The following is a 5,484-nucleotide window of genomic DNA, read 5'->3' as shown; positions in this document are numbered from 1 at the left end:
GGAGGCTGAGGCTCAAGAATTGCTTGAACCTGGGAGGTGGAGGTTGTAGTGAGCTGAGATCGCACCACTGCACTCCAGCTTGGGTGACAGAGCCAGACTCCATCTCAAAAAAAAAAAAAGAAGTCAGCTTAGCTCCCTAGCCTTTTCTAAATCTGTTAATCTAATGGAAGGGATCACCCTTTTCTCTCTCATAGGTGGTCCAACCAGGCCCATGAATATGTGCCTATCGGGCCTGAAAAGAGCTAGCCAGGCTGGAGAGAGAGCAGGTGATGAATAATCTTTGAGTAAAGATTGACAATGTGTTTCTGTCTTGGAACTAACCTCTCTTCACTCTGATTTTTGCTACCATTGAGTAGTTTCCTGGTAGTACAAGAAGAGAGAGAAAAGCCAACTGTGGGAGAGAGGAGTATTTTATTGTTTTATACTTGGTCTCTTAGACAGGTGTAGTTTATTTCAAAGGGGGAAAATGAATGTCTTTAGGAGTTTGAAATAAGCTCTATTTTCTCAGTGGAAACTTGATTCTATTGGAGTTTTTAGAGACTCAATCAGAGAATAAAGTGAGTGTTCATTCATTCAATGTTAATTCAACATTTATTAAATATTTAATTTTGAACGGGCATTATGTTAGGAGCTAATGATACAGAAGTAAGATGAACAAGTTTCTTGTCCTCAAGGAACTTACATTCTGGTGGGAGGGACAGATAAAAACAACTAAAAATAAAAGCATTTCAGGTAGTAATGAGTGCTATGAAGAAAACTGAAACAGGAAAGGGAGTAGGGAATGATGTGTGTGTGGTAGAGAAGCTATTTATTTTCATTTTTTCCTTTAATGTAAGTCTCTTTATGTTCATTAAAATGCTTTCTGATATTGGTCATTTTTAAAAGACCGCCCAAACACTTCAAATCTGTGGGTTTATGGAGCAGCATTAGCCAGCAGTTAGTTTCTATTCCTGGCAGAGATTTGAACTTGAATTGTGATAGAAGCATTCAACATTATCAAGGGTAGTGGGTAGGGAAAGTCCAAATCTCTGCCAGTCCCAAATCCATGGAGTTGTCATTTCATTCAAGAGAATGAAATCGTTTATTGATTACATATGATAATGGATGCTACACAAGCTTCATTCCCATCTATAATTTTATCTGGTACCATTATTCAATTTAGATATATTGCATAGGATGTGCCAGCAATCATTTTTATAACCAATAATTCCATGATTTTGCTTGGGTAGTCCCTTTTAATGGTGAACTTCAGGTCACAATAGTAACTGTCAGTTCAACTACACCAAGGTTTCTGAAGACAATGGCTTCTCCACCCAAACAGGTTATATATAGATTCCAAATAGAACCTGGCATCACCCTGAAGGAATTCTAACTTCAAACTGTTGGGGAAATTTACCAAGATGGCTTCAGAGTAGACTAACTTTACACAGCACATTTAAAAAAAAGACATTTATTCAGTGTCACGATCAGACTGTTACATTTAACAATCAACAACATGGGTGCAAAAAAATAAAACTACATTAAAACCCTTTGTTGGAATGCTTTACACTTTCCACAGAACAGAAAATAAAACAACCTGTTATACAATTAGTCACAAATACAATCCTTGAGTTTTTTGCCCATACACATGAATATTTGTCTAAAATATGTCTCCTTTGTAGCAGCTAGGCCCTGCCACCACTGTTCTTGGCTGAGTTCACAAATCTGTTGTAACCTGTAGCTTCCCTGTCACTTCTCTGGCTCTCCACTCCTGCTAAGCTTTGTTTCCTAATTAAAATCTTCTGCCACTGCCATAGTTACTGCTGCTACTGGAACTGCCATAGACACTGTGGTTCAGCAAAGTATTGGCCTCCACCACCATAGGTGCCAGAGCTTCTGCCCCAAAGTTTCCTCCCTTCATGGGTCCAAAACTTGAAGACTGATTGTTGTAATTGCCAAAATCATTGTAGCTTCCACCACCTCCAAAACTGCTTCAATCATTACCAAATCCATTATAGCCATCCCCACTGCCACCATATCCACCATCACCACGGCTGCCACCAAAGCCACCACGACCACTGACATTTCCTCCATGACCAAAGTTGTCATTCCCACCAAAACTACCTCCAAAACCACCACCAAAGTTTCCAGAACCACTTTGACCTCTTTGGCTGGAAGAAGCACTAGCCATCTCTCGCTTTGATGGGGCTTTCCTAACTTCACAGTTGTGGCCATTCACAGTATAGTATTTTGGAATGACAATCTTATTCACGGATTCATGGTCGTCAAAGGTTACAAAGGCAAAGCCCCTTTTCTTGCCACTGCCTCAGTCAGTCATTATTTCAATCACTTCAATTTTTTCATGCTGTTCAAAATAATCTCTTAGGTGATGTTCTTCAGTGTCTTCTTCAATACCACCAACAAATATCTTTTTCACAGTTAAGTGGGCACCTGGTCTTTGACAATCTTCTCTTGAGACGGCTCTCTTTGGTTCCACAACTTTTCCATCCACCTTGTGTGGCCTTGTGTTCGTGGCTGCATCCACCTCCTCCACAGTGGTGTATGTAACAAACCCAAAGCCCCTGGAGCACTTGGTGTTTGGATCTTTCATTATCGCACAGTCTGCGAGCATTCCCCATCACTCAAAATGGCTCCTCAGGCTCTCAATGGTTGTTTCAAAGCTCAAATCTCTAATGAAGAGCTTCCTCAGCTGTTTGGGCTCTTTAGGAGACTCTGACTTAGACATGACGGAAGGGAGAAGAGAGACTTTAGTGATGCTTCTTGGGTGGTGTCCACAGGCAGAAAGGAGCAAGCTGACAAACGTATCTGGAGAGGCTATTTTAAATAGAGTGATCAGGGAAGGCCTTTTTGAGAAGGTGGCATATGAGATAATATGTGTATGCTGAGAAGGGAACAGCCAGCTTTCTTTAGGGTTCTAGACAGAAAGACTTGCCATGTACAAAGGACCTGAAATGAAAATCAGTTTAGTGTGCTAGAGGAACAGCAAGAAGGCAAGAGTTATGTGTTGAATTGTGTCTCCCCAAAAATTCATATGTTGAAGACATAACCTCTAGTGCCCTAGAATATAACTTTATTTGAAAATAGGGAACTGGCTGGGTGCGGTGGCTCATGCCTGTAATCCTAGCACTATGGGAGGCCGAGGTGGGCTGATCAAGTGAGGTCAGGAGTTCGAGACCAGTCATGGCCAACATGGTGAAACCCCATCTCTACTAAAAATAGAAAAATTAGCTGGGCATGGTAGTGTGTGCCTGTAGTCCCAGCTACTTGGGAGACTGAGACACAAGAATTGCTTGAACCCGGGAGGTGGAGGGTGCAGTGAGCTGAGATTGCACCACTACACTCCAGCCTGGGTGATAGCACAAGACTCTATCTCAAAAAAAAAAAAAAAAAAAAAAAGAAAAGAAAAGAAAAGGAAAAAAGAAAAAGAAAAAAGAAAAAAAGAAAGTAGGTACCTTATAGATGTAATTAGTTAAGATGAGGTCATACTGGAGTAGGATGGCTCCTAACGCAATATGACTGTGTCCTTATGGAAAGGGGGCAGGTTTTTTTACTTTTTTTATTTTTTATTTTTTTAGAGACAGGGTCTTCCTAGATCATCCAGACTGGTCTCGAACTCCTAGCCTCAAGCGATCTTCCTGTGTCAGCCTCGCAAGTAGCCATGATTACAGGTGTGAGGCACTGTGCCTGGCTAAAAACGGGGAATGTTTGAATGCAAACATGCACAGGGGAGAACACCATATAACGATGAAGGCAGAGATCAGGGTGATGCTTCTATAAGCCAAGGAATGCCAAAGATTGCCAGTAAACTACCAGAAGATAGGACACAGGCATGGAACAGATTCTTCCTCACAGCTCCCAAAAGGAACAAACCCAGGCAGATGTGGTGGCTCACACCTATAATCCCAGCAGTGTGAGAGGTTGACGTGAGTGGATAACTTGAGCCCAGGAGTTTGGGACCACCCTGGGCAACATGGTGAAACTCCATCTCTACAAAAAAATACAAAAATTAGCCGGGCATGCCTGTGGTCCCAGCCACCTGGGAGGCTGAGGTGGGAGGATCACCTGACCCCAGGAGGTTGAGACTGCAGTGAGCCATGATTGTGCCACTGCACTCCAGCCTGGGTGACAGACTGAGACCCTGATAAGGAACAAATCCTGCCTCAAGAAGTATGAGGCAACACATTCTGGTATTTAAATCACTTAATTTGTGATACTTTGCTATGGCATCCCAGCGAATGAATACAACCAGAGTTGCTGGACAGAAGTGAGGGTAGGTGGGGAGAGGTGAGTTCAGAGAGGTAGACAAAAGTCAGATTACCTAGGGCTTTGCAAATGGACCTAAACTCATTGTTTTTGGTAGATTTAGGAAGCTTCTGAAAATTAGAGGTAGGTGAGGACCATAAGTCACCTCTCCTACCTCCTTACTAGGTAGAATATTATAATGAAGGTAATTGTCAGACTGAATTCTATGACACATACAGCTATTAGCAATCAGGGATCAAAACAGTCATACAGTCTCTCCTTGTAAAGTCGGTCAAGTACAGGTTGGTGCAAAAGTAATTGCGGGTTTTGCCATTAAAAGCAATGATGAAAACCGCAATTACTTTTGCACCAACCTGATATATGCTCTCTGATCTTTAGGAACTCCAGCAAGCTCTTTGCATAAAAAATCTACATGAAATACTTGGCCTAATATTATGGTAACAGGATCAACCTATCTTCTGGTTGGAACAGGAAAATCTTCTATTAAGTAATACTATTTATTTTATTTATTTATTGCTGTGTTACAAATTACCCCCAACATGTAGTGGCTAAAAACAACATTTATTATCACTAGGGACATCTGGCAAACTGGCTCTATAAAGGATCACACAGAGTCTGAGGCCTAGATGCCATTCCAGAACATGCTGAACTGTTGGGCTGGCGTGCCAGATTTTTATCTTTTATTCATGCAAGCATTGAGGTACATGGACAAAATTTTTAGCCATTGCACATATTTTTAACAGAATTCAATTCATCAATGAAATATTATTTCTTACATCCTTTATACTACTTAATGGACTCTCTGGTACAAGGTTTCCTTCCCTGAGGTTCTGTGAATAGAATGTAGGGGGGTTCTTTGGACTTTGATGGGAAAAATTACACCTTTATTTTTATTCATTTCTAATTGAATGTAGTCAACAAATCACGGTCTTATTATCAGTGTCTGCAACTTCCTCACCAACATATATCAAAGATATTTTCATATCACGTTATAGCTGTTGCAAATATCTCATAAGATCAGTTATGCTCATCACTATTTAAAAATTGTGATGATTATAGACCTGCTCTAGTTGTGTTATTTGCTAGGTTAATAAAAAAAGAACACACAATATTGTTAAAATGTCCATGCTACCCAAAGTGATCTACAGAGCCAATACAATCCCTATCAAAATTCCAAGGATATTTTTCACAGAAATAATGATAAAAAATACTAACATACAC

General features: G+C 40.7%; 1 pseudogene; it reads right to left on the bottom strand.

Moving 5' to 3' along the window:
- Positions 1–622: 622 nt before the first annotated feature.
- LOC140710755 (heterogeneous nuclear ribonucleoprotein A1-like) lies at positions 623–3,326 on the bottom strand (annotated as a pseudogene).
- Positions 3,327–5,484: the final 2,158 nt, after the last annotated feature.

The sequence above is a fragment of the Chlorocebus sabaeus genome, chromosome X, assembly GCF_047675955.1.
Source record: "Chlorocebus sabaeus isolate Y175 chromosome X, mChlSab1.0.hap1, whole genome shotgun sequence".
Taxonomy (NCBI): domain Eukaryota; kingdom Metazoa; phylum Chordata; class Mammalia; order Primates; family Cercopithecidae; genus Chlorocebus; species Chlorocebus sabaeus.
Note: the sequence above shows the minus strand (reverse complement) of the source record. Positions and strands in the feature narration are given on the sequence as shown.